This window comes from Anomaloglossus baeobatrachus, chromosome 6, assembly GCF_048569485.1.
Source record: "Anomaloglossus baeobatrachus isolate aAnoBae1 chromosome 6, aAnoBae1.hap1, whole genome shotgun sequence".
Lineage (NCBI taxonomy): Eukaryota > Metazoa > Chordata > Amphibia > Anura > Aromobatidae > Anomaloglossus > Anomaloglossus baeobatrachus.
Window position 1 is genome coordinate 355,402,352 of NC_134358.1, and position 17,724 is coordinate 355,420,075.

The window sequence follows — 17,724 nt, forward strand, 5'->3', positions numbered from 1 at the left end:
TGAATTACAGGCCCCTATAAAAATTGGATGAAAGTCGGCTAAATTCATAGATTTTTTTGGTAGAATTAGCCATCCAACTAATGTGTAATGTGGCTTCCTGACTTGGATATCTTTAGAATAATTTTCCACGGCCATTTCTTATGTTTGGCAAATAAATAAGCCACTGACAGAGTATGGCAGCAGCTCTTTTATAGAGAACACAGGAACTCTCGGCCAAGTGGTGCAGTTTATGGGATAAATGGAAATGGGAGAAATAGCTGTTGGCCAAACAATAGATCAGTCAACAGCTATGTAATGTATATATAATCCCACAAAAAATATTCCATAAGTAATTTGTATTAAGAAGACATTTCTATTGATTAAAAACTAAACACATCTTTAAAAACAAAGTGCACAGAAGGATGAGGGGAAGGAAAATGGGGTACTTGTACAAGATGGCCTTACAGTGTGTACAGCAATCTCATGAATAACAACAAATTATATTTGGAAATGTGCTCTCCAGATTACATATCAACAACTAGCAGGATATTACTAAGGGTGTATATAGAACAATTCATCAAATGTAATAAATATAGGGGTAATTAAATAAATAAATACAGCCTTAAAAAACCCTAAAGATGTAAAGTAAGGGAAACAAACCCACTTTGAGGTGTCAGATGCATAAGTATATAGCAGCACATAAATATATATAGGGTGGTTACAAGTATATACCAGAGATGGAACACTGCAAAAACACACAGTAATAGGTCAAGCCATATCCAGAAAAATAATTCCCAACCCCTCACCACCACTCCAATGACCGTTTCGCTACCACTTCGTCAGGGAGTGAGGTGGAGGGGTCCGTAGGTGCGTTAAATACCTGTATTGGCAGCTGCATCTAAAAAAACCTTTGGGGACACCTTGTTACCGGGCGGCTCGGTTTGCGCATGTGCAGAATCGCGCTTCCGCGTCCGGAAGTCCGCCCACGTACACCAAGGGCGACGATGTCACCGTTGATGACGCAGGACAGACGACCAAACACAGAGAGCAACCTGCGCATGTGCTCCACGTCGCACAGTATCACTCGCCGCCATCTTGGTAAAGGTACACGGAGGAGATTGCAATGTTAGGTTTTATTAATGGAACACAAATGTATAAATCGTGCCGAATACAAAAGAGATGTGACATTATATTCAGCATCTGGTGCATATCTAGTATGTAAAAACCTAAAAAATCTACACTATATGGAGAGAAGGTATGCACACCAGTGACTATGTAAGGGGAATATATGAAAAGCAGAAACTGCTGTGTGAATACTGACATGAAAAATTCAATAGCTACATGTAAGAATGAAAATATGAAAAATGGAATCTGCATTACTGCCATGAACATATGAATAAAGAGGAATTTAGCTATTGAACTGATCAATGCAACAGAGCCCCAACACTACGCCAAAGTATTTCTCTACGTTTGGGTCCCTAGCTAGTGTGTGTCCTCTCATGCAGTTAAAAAACTTACCTTGTATGGGAAGCTGAGACCCAGGCGATATATGTGTATAATGTGGACTGGCAGTAGGTGTGGGTGGGGCCGGGTTCACAAACGAAAGACTACAAATCAATAAAGAAAAAACGTCTGGAACACTATTATGTACAAGTACAATAAGATCACATGAACCAGGAGTGCTGACAGAACTTAATGAAATCCGGGCACACATCTCTTCTATGCCCACCAGAGAAGATATGGAAACGTATATAGCAAGGCTGGAACAGGCATACCGCACAGAGCTGTCGGCCCTGAGGGGGGAGGTGGAAAGAGTGGACACTCAGAACCAAATACAGGCAGCTAAAATGCAGAATATAGAAGACACCACTCAGGCACAAGGGGTCATTTTGAATCAACAATCCCGCCAAATACAATATATGGTGGAAGCAATGGATGATGCTGAAAACAGGGGCAGGAGAAACAATTTAAGGGTCCGGGGTTTAGCAGAGTCTGTTGAACCTAAGGATCTCCAGAGAGCCCTCCAAGTGATGTTTAATGAGATCCTGGGTGAACCATCAAGCCAACCCCTGGAGCTAGACAGAGTGCATAGAGCGCTTGGCCCTAGACCTACACAGAATGACAGACCTCGAGATGTGATTTGCAGGGTCCACCGTTATGTCCTTAACCCCTTAACGACCAAGGACGGATCTTTCCGTCATGGCGTAATCGCGGCACCGGAGCCTCCGGTGACTGCGAAAAGTTAGCATAAACCGCAGATTCGGGGAGGAGGGGACCTGTACCTGACCTCAGGAGGGGTGGTGCCTCCTCCCCGGACCTACGGAGGATGTGATTGGCTGACGAACGCCGCGCAATCAATCACAGCCACTGTAATGTTCCAGCCATTTAAAATGACTGAAACATTGAAATCCAGCCCTGACCAGTGCAGCTGTAGCACTGGCCACTGGCTGGAGCTGGGTGACCTCACTGGATCACCCTCCCCCAGTTCCAGCAGCTCTGATTGGAGAGATCGGCCTTGTGACCGATCTCTCCAATCACCATGGACCTGTTGCCAGTGACCGCCCCCGTCACTGTCACTTGTCGTCCCTGCAGCACGCCAGCACAGTGAGTGTATACAGTGCAATGGCAGGGCGACAAGCTCCCATCCCATGCTGTTATGTGACCGGAGCATGGGACCCGGAAGTTGCCGTGCTGCCATTGCACTGTATGAAACTAGCGAAAAGCCTCCCGATCCGCCGCCGCTGCTGCCCTCCGCGATCTGCCACCTGTCTCCCCAATCTGCTGCCCACACCCCCATCCCTCGAATCTGCTGCCCGCACCCTCACCCCCACACCTCCCAATCCGCCGCTGCCCTCCGCGATCTGTCACCTGTCTCCCCGATCTGCTGCCTGCACCCCCACCCCTCGTATCTGCTGCCCGCACCCACACCTCCCAATCTGCTGCTGCCGCTGCCCTCCGCGATCTGCCACCTGTCTCCCCGATCTGCTGCCCACACCCCCACCCCTCGTGATCTGCTGCCCGCACCCCCACCCCCTTACCTCCCGATCCACCGCTGCCCTCCGCGATCTGCCACCTGTCTCCCTGATCTGCTGCCCGCACCCTCACCCCTCGTGATCTGCTGCCCACAGCCCCACCCCTCCCGATCCGCCGCTGCCCTCTTCCGTCTGCCACAATGTCACCGCTCTCCCCGATCTGCTGCCTGGCCCCTCCCCCTCGTGATCGGCTGCCCGCTGCTCTTCTGTTATGTGCTGCGCGCCCCCTCTCCTCCGTTATGCGCTGTGCGCCCCCTCTCCTCTGTTATGCGCTGCATGCCCCCTCTCCTCCGTTATGCACTGCGCTCCCCCTCTCCTCCGTTATGCGCTTCCCGCCTTTCCCCCTCGTGATCGGCTGGCGCCCCCTCCCCTCCGTGATGTGCTGCCCACTCCCCCCCACCTCTCACCCCCGTGATCGGCTACCCGCCCCCTCCCCTGTCACTCCCGTGATGTGTGCTCCCTCCCCTGTCACCCCCGTGATTTGTGCTCCCCTGTCACCCCCGTGATGTGTGCTCCCTCCCCTGTCACCCCCGTGATCTGTGCTCCCTCCCTTGTTACCCCCGTGATCTGTGCTCCCTCCCTTGTCACCCCCGTGATCTGTGCTCCCTCCCTTGTCACCCCCATGATCTGTGCTCCCTCCCCTGTCACCCCCGTGATGTGTGCTCCCTCCCCTGTCACCCCCGTGATGTGTGCTCCCTCCCCTGTCACCCCCGTGATGTGTGCTCCCTCCCCTGTCACCCCCGTGATGTGTGCTCCCTTACCTGTCACCCCCGTGATCTGTGCTCCCTCACCTGTCACCCCGTGATCTGCTGTCTGCTCTCCCGCCACCTCTCACCCCCGTGATCTGTGCTCCCTCACCTCTCACCCCCGTGATCTGTGCTCCCTCACCTCTCACCCCCATGATCTGTGCTCTGCTCACCTGTCTCCCCCGTGATCTGCACTGCGCTCCCTCTCCCACCTCTCACCCTCCCCGATCAGCTGCCTAGAACCATCCTGTAAGGTAACTATCCCCAATCTCACCTCCCACTCCCCATCACCCCCATCTCCCCTTCACCCCATCCTCTGCTGCTCCTGCATCCACTGCGCCCTCTCCCATCCGCCCCCACCCTATCCCAGCCGCCTCCACCCTATCCCAGCCGCCTCCGTCTCACAATCACAGATGCTCCCTTTATATGCCGCTGCCCCCCCATCTGCCGCCCCCCCATCTGCCGCTGTTCTGATCCATCCAGTAAGCATTGTTCGTGGCTCTTTTCTAACTATCCCCAATCGCATCTCCCACTCCCTCTCCCCCCTCCTCCCCCACCTGCTTGCCGCCAAGTGCTTATCAGCTACGTGATTGGCTGATCAGGTACGTAATTGTTGCTCTAGTTTTTGCTTTTTTTGTGCACCCCAAATAAAAAAAAAAAAAAAAAACTTGAACAATTAGGTACCTGATCAGCAATCATCCTGCAGTCGTACTCGACTTTGGACAGGGCTTCTTTTTTCCCTCCCACCTAGTCCCCCCCCTTTTTTGCAGAACATCCGTGCGTGCGCCCTGATTTTTTTTCTATGCCATGAGGGTCTAGTTTCCAAAATGGGGTAACATGTGGGGGAGCTCCACTGTTTCGGCACCTCAGGGGGTCTCCAAACACAACATGGAATACACTAATTATCCCAGACAATTTTGCGTTTGAAAAGTCAAATGACGCTCCTTGCATTCCGAGCCTTGCTGTGGGCCCAAACATTTGATTTCCACCATATATGAGGTATCTGTGTACTCAGGAGAAATTGCACCATACATTTTATGGTGCAATTTTTCCTGATACCCTTGTGAAAAAAAAGCTACCTGGTTGAAGTAACAATTTTGTGGTAAAAGATTTTTTTTTTATTTTAACGGCTCAACTCTATTAACTTTTGTGAAGCCCCCAGAGGATCAAAGTGCTCAATAAACATCTAGATAAATTCCATGAGGGGTCTAGTTTCCAAAATGGGGTTACATGTGGGGGAGCTTCACTGTTTCGGCACCTTAGGGGCTCTCCAAACGCAACATGGTGCGGCTAACGATTCCAGCTAATTTTCTGTTCAAAAAGTCAAATGACGCTCCTTCCCTTCCGAGTCCTGCCGTGCGCCCAAACAGTGGTTTTTCGCCACATATAAGGTATCTGCGTGCTCAGAAGAAATCGCCCAACAAATTTTGGGGTTCATTTAATCCTGCTACCCTTGTGAAATGCAATATTTGAGGCTAAATTAACATTTTTGTTGCAAAAAGTAAAATGTTCATTTTTTCCTTCCACATTGCTTTAGTTACTGTGAAGCACCAGAAGGGTTAATAACCTTCTTGAATGTGGTTTTGAATAGCATGAGGGGTGCAGTTTTTGGAATGGTGTCACTTTTGGGTGTTTTGTGTCATGTAGACAAAATCGCTTCAAATGTGATGTGGTCCCTAAAAAAAGTGGCTTTGTAAATTTTGTTGTAAAAATGAGAAATTGCTCATAAAATTTGAACCCCTATAATTTCCTTCATTTTTTTTTTCCACAAAATTGTTCTGAGGTAAAGTAGACAAGTGGGAAATGTTATTTATTAATTATTTTGTGTCATATGTCTCGTTGGTTTTAGAGCATAAAAATTCAAAGTTTGAAAATTACAAAATTTTCGCGAAATTTCCGTTTTTTTTCCACAAAGAAACGCAAAAAATATCGGCCTAAATTTACCACTACCATGAAGCCCAATATGACACGAGAAAACAGTCTCAGAATCACTGGGATCCGTTGAAGCGTTCCAGAGTTATAACCTCATAAAGTGACACTGGTAAAAATTGCAAAAAATGGCCTGGTCTTTAGGGTCAAAATAGGCTTGGGGCTGAAGGGGTTAAAGAGGCCATCCTGTTTGAGCTTCGCAGTAGAATTTCACCAGCATACGAGGGGAGCCAAGTGCAGATTCTGCAGGACTTATCCCATTTCACTTTACAAAGGAGAGCACTGAAACCTCTCCTGGACATGCTCCGTTCATATGAATTTCAATACAGCTGGGGATTTACCTTCCGCCTGCAGGTCCGACACGCGGGAAGAATGCATGTTCTTAGGAACCCGACTGTTATCCCATCGTTTGCTGCAGCCCTGGACATTCCGTTGGTGCCTATAGAGGAATGGTCGGTGTTTCCAATTGGGGGATGGGGTGCTGCCCCAGATGGTGATCGGATGCGTGGCCCTCGAAGAGGAAGACCAGTCTGATGTTTAAGGAGTTATTGGTTTATAAACAAAAATTCATAGGGTTGTTTCTCAATAGAATGTACCTCCCAGTTTTGCCATAATTATTTTTTTCCAGGGGGATTAAGTCTTTCTGATTATGAGGGAGGGGTGTTCTCTCCCGCCTTCCTGGAAGGGGGGGCGTGGAGGCACCCCTTGACGGTGTATAACACAATATTCTCTCTAGACCATGTGTCCTCACATTATATAGGGCTCTGGCTGACAAACTAAGTTGAATAATTGCTTATTGTTAGTCCAGGGCAGGGGGCTCCTTTGTAGAAAGTTCCCTCCCTGATTGGGAAAACACACCATAAAGGAGTGGCGTAGTCTCACCATTCCTAGGTTAGACAGTTTGGTATTCTCTTATACCTATACAGTTATTTTTAGTCTTTTTAGACCTGACGTTAGGGTCTTGTTGTGACCTTGCAGGCGGGAGGCACTCTGACCTCCTTGCCTTTGGTTTCTACTGCTTTGTTGGTAGTTTCTTTTGTATTCTCGACCTTCTTACCTCTTCTCTTTTATTTCCTCTTCTCTTTCCCTGCTCTTCCTATCCTACTTGCCTGCACATCTCTCTCTCTCCCTAATCCCCGAACCTGTCCCCAGAGTCCCCACCGTTCCTCCGCATTGGAATGACGCAGATTAATTGGGGTTCACTAAATGTGAAGAGACTTAATGTCTTGCAAAAACGCTCCCAGATATTTTTTGATTTGCACAAAAAAAGAATCCATATACTATTGATCCAAGAAACACATTTTAAAACGGGTCACCTCACCATCTTTAGAGACAGATATTACACTAACTGGGTCCACAGTTCCAACCCAGAGTCAAAATCCAAGGGAGTGTACATAGGCATCCATAAGTCCCTAGTGCACACAGTTCTAGATACACGGGTGGACACTGAGGGAAGATTTATATTCCTGAAAATTAATGTTAACTCATCCATTTTTACCATTGTCAATTGGTATCTACCAAATAGAGAGCCGGCGACGACCTGCTCCTCTTTCCTGTCATCACTGGATGAATTCGCAGAAGTGACCGTGATCGTGGGCGGTGATTTAAACTTCACTTTGGACCCTAAGGTAGACACAACGTCGCGACATAACTTTCTCTCAATAAGGAAACTAACGAAGGTTAAACGTTGTATACAGGAACTCAGATTAGTGGATGCATGGAGAACACTACACTCAGTAGACCGTGACTACACATATTTTTCCCCGGCTCACTCTTCGTACAGCCGCATAGACCTATTCCTTGTAAGTCAGAAGGCCCTGACATGGCAGATACAGGCCTCTATAGGCAGTATCTCTTGGTCAGATCATGCCCCCATATTTTTGAGTCTCACTATCCCGGATGGGCCTGGGAGGCCGTGGTCTTGGCGGTTGAATGATAGTCTGCTGAGGGACCAGGGATGCTTGAAAGACCTGCAGAACATAATAGATGAATTCTTGGAGATACACCCAGGAGACACTACTACCCTACCTGTTCAATGGGAAACACTCAAGTGTGTGTTGAGAGGGATTCTGATCAAACATGGGGCTAGGATTAAGAGGGAGAGAGCCCAAACCATTCTGTCTCTACTTCAGAATATTTCAGACCTAGAGTGTCATGATTCGCCTCCCTATCCACATGGCTAGGGGGCGGAGCCTTCTCTCGGGCCTCACTTCCGGCCCCTGGATGCCTTAAAAGCTGACACTTCCAGTGAACCAGCGCCGGCTATAAGCTTAGCTCTGCTTTGCTTGTGATTGCTGGTCCTGTGAGTGATATCCTGATCTGTCTGTTCCTTTTCCCCCCGTGCCCTTGTCTGTGTTCTGTCCCCTGGTCGTCCCTCCTGTCCTGTGTCCCCCCTCCTATTTCCCCACTCGGTTGCTTCCTCCGGTACTGACCTTAGCCTGACTTTGACTTCGCTTCTGCTCGCTCCTACGGTCCTGCTTCTGCCCGTACGGTGTTTGACCCAGCCTGTCTGACTATTCCTCACATACCCTGCAGTTCTGCCTCTCAGCTGTGCTGATTAGGCAGTGCATGAGAACGCTGTGCATTTCCTTCCTGGTTCTCATTGCTCTATGTAGTGTCGTCTGCTGCAGAGCTCTGGCTCCCCCTGGTGGCAGCATTACATAGAGAAGATCCATAAGCAGACATTATCCCCGGTGACACTGACAGAGCTAGTTAAAAACAGAGAGGAACTTAAATCCATTCTGGACCGAAAATACGAGCGCCACAGGAATAGACTAAAAATATTTATGTATGAATATGCGGACAAATGTAGCAGGCCACTAGCTAGGTTATTACATCCGAGGGGGGACCCCAGTCACATCCCTACGATCAAAAAATCGGACGGCCTTTTGACTCAGAACCCAATCCACATAGCGGAGCAGTTTCAAAAATATTATAGTGACCTTTACGACATAAGGGGCAAATTTGGGGATATGCCACAAGAAGCTTTGGAGACTAAAGTAAATAATTACATACTTAAAACAGCCCTGCCGACCCAATACTGAGGTTGAAAACCTAGAAGCAGACTTTACAGAGACAGAAGTGGCATTCTCCCTCAGGCAAAAGCCCAGGTCCGGACGGGTTTACCCCTAAGTTCTATAAAAATTTTCAGACTCAGTTATCCCCATTCATAACCAAAGTATTTAACTCCATATCTGAAAACTCCCTGTGTGTAGCACAGTCTCTTGAAGCACACATATATGTTATCCCCAAACCGGGAAAGGACCACTTGCTGGTTACAAACTACAGACCCATCTCACTGATTAATTTAGATTTGAAATTTTTCTCTAAAGCACTTGCCAAAAGACTTGCCCCGTCCCTGCCTGGGATAATACATACGGACCAGGTGGGATTCGTAAAAGGCCGGGAGGCACGGGACAACACCAACAAATTGTGCCTCCTGATGGCTCGGCCGAAGGCTCAGTCTCTCCCCATGTGTTTACTTTCAGTGGACGCGGAGAAGGCCTTCGACCGGGTCAGTTGGAGCTTTATGATGGCAGCCTTGAGACAGGTGGGTTTGGGTCAGAAATTTTTGGGTAGAATTGCGTCCCTGTATACGAGACCCTCAGCAAAAGTCAGGACAAATGGGTTTCTATCATCATCCTTTCTGGTCCACAATGGAACGAGACAGGGATGTCCACTGTCGCCCCTCTTATACGTCATAGTCATGGAGCACCTTGCGGTTGCCCTGAGAAACAACACAAGCATCCACGGGATAGAGGTGGGGGGAGAACCATAAGCTGGCTCTATTCGCGGATGACTTTCTCGTGTTCATTTCCCAACCACACATATCCTTCCCGTCCTTTCTCAAGGACTTCAAAGAGTTTGGCAACTTAAGCAACTTCAAAGTAAATTTTTCCAAATCAGAGGCCATGAACGTGACTTTATCGGCAGAAGACCTTGTGAGAGTATCACAAAACTTGCCTTTTAAGTGGCAACCGTCAGTTTTAAAATATCTGGGAGTTATGGTACCTAGGGATCCAGCAAAAATTGTACATCACAATTTTTTCCCCTTATTAGAAAGGACAATCAGGGACTTAAAGAAATATGACAAAAAGAGATTGACGTGGTTTTGGCGTATAAATGCGATAAAAATGGATGTGTTACCGAAGTTCCTGTTCCTGTTTCAGACAATACCCATACAGCTACCGCTAAGTTACTTCTCCAAGATCCGGACAGCCTTGTCTGGGTTTGTCTGGGGGAACAGGAGACCCCGAACAGGAATTAAAACTCTGACCAGACACAAAAGTGATGGGGGGGCGGGGCTCCCAAATTTTCAGTTATATTACAAGGCAGCTATCCTAACGAGATTACTGGACTGGCATTTTCATGGTAATTCGAAACAATGTGTGGTGATTGAACAGGATATGCTGGGAACTCCCTTACATTTATTCCCATGGTTAGAGAAAGAAAGTAGGATCCAGATAGCGAAGGGAATGGAGTTCACGCGGACAGCGATGGGGATGTGGGATGGAGAGATAAAAAAGGGATCTCTCTCTCAGGAGCATGGCCCACTTACCCCCGTATTCGGTAATAAGAAGTTCCCCCCGGGACTCCATTCCCATAGATTCGGAGGATTTACTCGGGCGGATGATACTCGTTTTTGTCACATGCTCCAGGGACACACCCTACCAACTTGTACTTCCATGCAGGCCACAGGGAGATAGATTTCCTGGATGGAATATATGCAGTTGAAATCTTTTCTCTCGTACCAGGACAGGGAGAGAAGGATGAGGACACCCCCTACTCCTTTTGAGAAAGTATTTTTACAGGGGTCATCACCTGGACATGGCATCTCACTCATTTATAAAATGCTGAACCAGAGAAATAGGGTGGATAAACCTCACTTTGTCTGTAGGTGGGGAGAGGAACTGGGAGAGGATATTCCAGAGGACGATTGGAGCAGAGCGTACCTGTGAACCCACAAGCTTTCCTTGGCGTGCGCCGCTCAAGAGAAAAGTTATAAAATTCTCTCAAGGTAGTACCATTACCCGACTAAATTACATGCTATATTTCCCTCTGTGTCTGATGTGTGCTGGAGGTGTGGCACAGACACAGGTACAATGCTACACATATGGTGGAGCTGTACTAAGCTTCAACCCTTTTGTGACTCAGTGTTCTACCTGTACAAAAAGATGAGCGGAGGTGAAATAGAAAAGTCCCCCCAGGTTGCCCTTCTTTCTATGCTCCCAGGAGCTATTAAAACACAAAAAAGGGACATGTTGCGATTTTGCCTGGCGGCTGCCCGTATGATTGTCCCACGATTTTGGAAACAGACTAGATGCCCTACGGTGCTGGATTTTTTGGAGGAGATGACAAACCTCCAGAGAATGGAGGAGCTGACAGCAGAACTAAATGGGAACACAGAAAAATTTACTACAGTTTGGGGACCATGGATTATGTTGATGGAGTCCCCAGAATTTGTGGAGAGTTTGGCGAGCTTTTTGAACTGAGAAACGGTGGGGAGTCTCATTCCTCCCCCCCTTTTTTCTTTTCTTTTCTTGCTTTCCCCCCTCTCCACCACCCTTCTCTCTAATTTCCTCTTCTTTATGCTTGTATCTTTCCTCTTCTTTCTTTCTTTTCTGAACATTAATCTGCATTTTTCTAGTTTAATTTTTTATATGAAAAGATTTATCAATAATTCATAAGACAATAGACATACAAGAATAATGAGTATATTAGGATACGAGAAGTCAAAAAAAGTGGGAATTCTGACCTATAATTTATAAGTGGTTGTATGGTAACAGCCAGCAAGGAGAGAAAGAAAACTGACTGCATACAGCTGCTGTGCCGGAAGGTTTATTCAAGATTTTTCTCCATAAGTGCAGGTAAAAACGCGGGAAGTGACCTGGATGCGAGTCCCTCCAGGAGGACGACGGCCGTTTCGCCTGTCAATCAGGCTTCTACGGGTCCACATGTGGGGGCGATCGTACACTCCTTAAATAGGGGAGTGCATCCAGGTCACGTCACCGCACATTAAAAACAGAGGAATCACCACAAGTCAGTGATTTGCATATATGCAATCAAATGTTTCAACTTAAAAGACGTGTTTACAAAAACATCACTATACAAATTTTAAAAAACACATATCCAACAGAAAAAGGAACAAATGGTTACATGGGCATAATACATTGACATATCATCATATATGGAATATTATTTTTATTTTTATAGACTGGATTATCTACTTCAAAAAGATTTATAAGAACATCGTTAAATCGTTGCGGTCATTCAGTCCCAGGTTACCCTGTGCTCCAAATTTTATTATTAATTTTGCCTCCTTTTGCAACAATAATTTATGGAGATCGCCCCCCTGGGGGGGCAAAGAGACCTGAACTAAACTTGTAGTTTACATCTCACCGGCACCTCTCTGCAGATTGGTTCTTATTCACACCAGGTTAAGCAGTTCATATCTTGCAAAACGAAGTATGTTGTGTACATTATATACTGCCCATGTGGAAGATTCTACATTGGGAAAACAATTAGATGTATGTACATATGGTTTAGAGAACATTACAAATCCATTACTACCGGGAAGGGTTCCCCGAGACTAATAGAGCATATATGTACAGTACATGAAGGTAACCCTAATACCCTGCGTTTTGCGGGTTTAGTTCAGGTCTCTTTGCCCCCCCAGGGGGGCGATCTCCATAAATTATTGTTGCAAAAGGAGGCAAAATTAATAATAAAATTTGGAGCACAGGGTAACCTGGGACTGAATGACCGCAACGATTTAACGGTGTTCTTATAAATCTTTTTGAAGTAGATAATCCAGTCTATAAAAATAAAAATAATATTCCATATATGATGATATGTCAATGTATTATGCCCATGTAACCATTTGTTCCTTTTTCTGTTGGATATGTGTTTTTTAAAATTTGTATAGTGATGTTTTTGTAAACACGTCTTTTAAGTTGAAACATTTGATTGCATATATGCAAATCACTGACTTGTGGTGATTCCTCTGTTTTTAATGTGCGGTGACGTGACCTGGATGCACTCCCCTATTTAAGGAGTGTACGATCGCCCCCACATGTGGACCCGTAGAAGCCTGATTGACAGGCGAAACGGCCATTGTCCTCCTGGAGGGACTCGCATCCAGGTCACCTCCCGCGTTTTTACCTGCACTTATGGAGAAAAATCTTGAATAAACCTTCCGGCACAGCAGCTGTATGCAGTCAGTTTTCTTTCTCTCCTTGCTGGATGACTATGACTGATCTCGCTTTCTGACGTGCACGCTGCACCCGGAGCTTACTGAAGCGCTACAACCCCATCCTTTTCACGTGTGCAACAAAACCACAAGGTAACCTGAGGGCGGACGGTGCAGGACTTTTTCTCTAGTTGCAGCATTGTATGGTAACAGCACAAAGATAATTTGAAGAATTCCAAGAAACTTAGTAATGTAACAATTTCTGGATGTTATCCCGGCATTGAGAAAATGATGTTTATGTATTGTAATTGCACAAATGATATGTTTGTATGTTGACAACAGTTTCATAAATAAAACAGATTTGAAATAAAAAATGTACATAGTATATTTATTACCAAGTGATGAGATCAATAAGACAAACAGAGAACAAGCAGCGTCAAATCGCCAAAGAAAGTTCACATTATGGAACATCTCATAAAAAACTAGAGAAACCCCACTGGTCATTAAGACCCACCGGTTTCATGCATTTTAATAATGTGATCCACCTACATTCCATTTGGCTAAGTCTTTTGAAAGTGTCTCCTCTCCTCTTACCTGGATATAGGCGGTCGATACCTTTGAATCTCAACAGGTGTGACTGTCCTTCCTGGGTGGCAGTCCCTAAAGTGTCTCACCAAAGGTTTGAGTTTCGCAATTGTGAATACCTGGAAGGAATACATATGGACCCAAACATGTATCTCGTCACTTGTGACGTAGAGTCATTATATACATGTAGTAATCACACTTTGGGTCTAGCAGCTCTAAGGTTTTTTCACTCTTGGTCGGGATTTGGACTCCAAAATGGTGGAGTTTCTTATGACGCTTATGGAATTTGTATTGTCACATAATTATTTTGTATTTAAGGACAGATACTTCCTACAGAAAAGGGGCGTGGTGATGGGGGCAGCTTGCGCCCCATGCTACGCCAACCTCTTCTTGGGATTATGGGAAAGAGAATTTATACAAAATAATGATGACTTCTGCACGTCAGTTGTATTGTGGGTCCGCTATATTGACGACATGCTGTTTATTTGGCAGGGTACGAAATCTCTCCTGGACCAATTTCTTCTTCATTTCAATACGAATACATGGAACATCAAGCTATCACATCACATCAGCCACAACGGGGCTATCGCACTGATAATATCAATAAAGTGTATCAAGTATCAAAGAATATTGGAAGACATTCGTTGTTATATCCAAAAAGGAATCTGAAGATGTCACTTGATTTATCTCTAATTATCAATCTAGATGGCGAGAACTTACTGATACAGTGATGAAATTCTGGCCCATTCTTAAAGAGGACACCTCTTTAGCTGGTGTTATTACGGACAAACCATTCTTTGTTGCCAAACGGGGAAAAACCCTAAGGGATTTATTAGTCCACAGTCATCATGTATCTTCTTCATCTAACTTTCTGTTTGGATCCAGGGGCCCCAAATGGGGTTGCTGGTCTTGTGGGAGTTGTACGGCCTGCTCTTATGTCTCTAAGGTGGATGTCTTCTCAGACTCCAATAATGAACGAGAGTATAAAATTCTTCATTTCATCAATTGTAGAACATCAATGGTGATACTGTATATGTGGCCAAATGTTCATGTAACCTACAGTATGTAGGCAGGATCACACGAGAATTTTGTGTTCGGATTTTGGAGCACATTAGAGACATAAGGGCAGCGGAAAAAATTCCTGGCGACCAGGTATTCACAATTGCGAAACTCAAACCTTTGGTGAGACACTTTAGGGACTGCCACCCAGGACAGTCACACCTGTTGAGATTCAAAGATATCGACCGCCTATATTCAGGTAATAGGAGAGGAGACACTTTCAAAAGACTTAGCTAAATGGAATGTAGGTGGATCACATTATTAAAATGCATGAAACCGGCGGGTCTTATTGTCCAGTGGGGTTTCTCTAGTTTTTTATGAGATGTTCCATAATGTGAACTTTCTTTGGCGATTTGATGCTGCTTGTTCTCTCTTTGTCTCATTGATCTCATCACTTGGTAATATATATACTATGTACATTTTTTAATCACCCTTTCTTCCACGAACCTTTTTCATGCCCTTGGTTGGTTTGTTTTTTGTCTTTTGAAAAATATAACTCTGATATATTGATCATGCTTTTGCTCTGGTCACGGATAATGTATAGGAGGTTTTTAATTGTTACCACATATGAAATGGTCATACACATTTTTTCCATCTTTGGTATGAAGTTTTGTGGCCGTATGAATTATTTCTGCAGAGGGACATAAGATATGTATTTTGAATGGCATTGTCATGATTCGCCTCCCTATACACATGGCTAGGGGGCGGAGCCTTCTCTCGGACCTCACTTCCGGCCCCTGGATGCCTTAAAAGCTGACACTTCCAGTGAACCAGCGCCGGCTATAAGCTTAGCTCTGCTTTGCCTGTGATTGCTGGTCCTGTGAGTGATATCCTGATCTGTCTGTTCCTGTGCCCCCGTGCCCTTGTCTGTGTTCTGTCCCCTGGTTGTCCCTCCTGTCCTGTGTCCCCCCTCCTATTTCCCCACTCGGTTGCTTCCTCCGGTACTGACCTTAGCCTGACTTTGACTTCGCTTCTGCTCGCTCCTCCGATCCTGCTTCTGCCCGTACGGTGTTTGACCCAGCCTGTCTGACTATTCCTCGCATGCTCTGCAGTTCTGCCTCTCAGCTGTGCTGATTAGGCAGTGCATGAGAACGCTGTGCATTTCCTTACTGGTTCTCATTGCTCTGTGTAGTGTCGTCTGCTGCAGAGCTCTGGCTCCCCCTCGTGGCAGCATTACAGGCATTTAGCAGTTTTAGAATAAGTGCTTATTAATATATATGTATGTGTATGAATCTGGATGGGTGAACTTGTATTTTCATATATGCTAATCTGGTTTGGGTTTATGTGGCCCTATGGGACATACCGTAATCTGAATTAATAACCTTCTGATGTTTATCTTTTATTTTTTGATATGGATATATGGCTGAATCAATCTACATCTGTGGGATTGTGATTCTCATACATGTTATTCTACTTTATATATCATAGTTTTTCATATGAAATTTGGATCACTGTGGCTATTTAGGGCATCTACTATTATGTTATATAGAAATGTCTAATATTTATAGTCCATATATTATGCATATGGTTATACCTTATTTGTCCTTTATTGGTTGCACAGGTCCCATCTTCTATGTATAAAGGTTTCGCCATGTCTACATACAAGATATGCACCAGATGCTGAATATAATGTCACATCTCTTTTGTATTCGGCACGATTTATACATTTGTGTTCCATTAATAAAACCTAACATTGCAATCTCCTCCGTGTACCTTTACCAAGATGGCGGCGGGCGACACTGTGTGACGCGGCGCGCATGCGCGGGTCACGCTCTGTGTTTGGTCGTCTGTCCTGCGTCATCAACGGTGACATCATTGCCCTTGGTGTTTTTGGGCAGACTTCCGGACGCGGAAGCGCGATTCTGCGCATGCGTGCCCGATAACAAGGTGTCCCCAGAGTTTTATTAGATGCAGCTGCCAGTACAGGTATTTAACCCCTTCACGACCTTGGAAGGATCTATCCATCCAGGATCGTGTCCCGTTAAGCCCTGCCCCCTGCCGCGGGCAGGCGGCGTGGATCGGCACACATATCAGCTGTTTTCAACAGCTGACATGTGTGCCTGCTAGCCGTGGGTGGAATCGCTTCCACCCGCAGCCATTAACCTCTTAAATCTTGCTGCCAAAGTCTGGCAGCAAGATTTAAATGCGCGCGGCCATGTTTTTCACTTACCGCCGCCCCCACCGAAAGTCACGTGTGTTATCACGTGACTATTGGTGGTTGCCATCGTAGCACAGGGTCATGTGATGACGCCTGCTGCTATGATGTTTCACTTTCGTTTTCCCTCGGCCGAGAGCAGAGGGAAAACCAAAGTGACTGAATCTGCTGTTTACAGCTGTATTGCTGTGATCAGCAGATAGCGATCAGCGATCGACAGCTGATTGCTATAGCCCCCTAGGGGGACTAGTAAAATAAAAAAAAAAGTAAAAAAAGTTTTTAAAAAAAAAAAAAAAAAACAACCTAAAAGTTCAAATCACCCCCCTTTCCCCCCATTGAAAATTAAAGGGTTAAAAAATAAATAAATATACACATATTTGGTATCGCCGCGTTCAGAAATGCCCGATCTAGCAAAATATAAAATCAATTAATCAGATTGGTAGACGGCGTAGTGGCAAATAAATTCAAAACGCCAAAATTACGTTTTTTGGTCGCCGCAAGTTTTACGCAAAATGCAATAACAGGCGATCAAAACGTAGCATCTGCGCAAAAATGGTACCATTATAAACATCAGCTCGAGATGCAAAAAATAAGCCATCACTGAGCCATAGATCACAAAAAATAAGAACGCTACGTGTTTCGGAAAATGGCGCAAAACGTGCGCCACTTTTATTGGACAAACTTGTGCATTTTTTTTAACCCCTTAGATACAACTAAACCTATACATGTTTGGTGTCTACAAACTCGCACCGACCTGAGACATCACATAGATACATCAGTTTTATCATATAAGGAACACGGTGAATAAAACATCCCAAAAACTATTGTGCGATCACACTTTTTTTGCAGTTTTTCCACACTTGGAATTTTTTTGCTGTTTTCCAGTACAATATATGGTAAAACCTATGGTTTCATTTAAAAGTACAACTCGTCCCGCAAAAAACAAGCCCTCATATGGCAAGATTGACGGAATATTAAAAAAGTTACGGCTCTCGGAAGAAAAGGAGCAAAAAGCAAAAACGGAAAGTGCCCTGGGGCTGAAGGGGTTAA

At 45.5% G+C, this 17,724-nt stretch overlaps 1 protein-coding gene across 2 annotated transcripts in view; it reads left to right on the plus strand.

Moving 5' to 3' along the window:
• Positions 1 to 17,724, plus strand: part of SLC12A7 (solute carrier family 12 member 7) — a 1,179,416-nt gene that overhangs the window by 1,130,756 nt on the left and 30,936 nt on the right. The window lies entirely within an intron of this gene.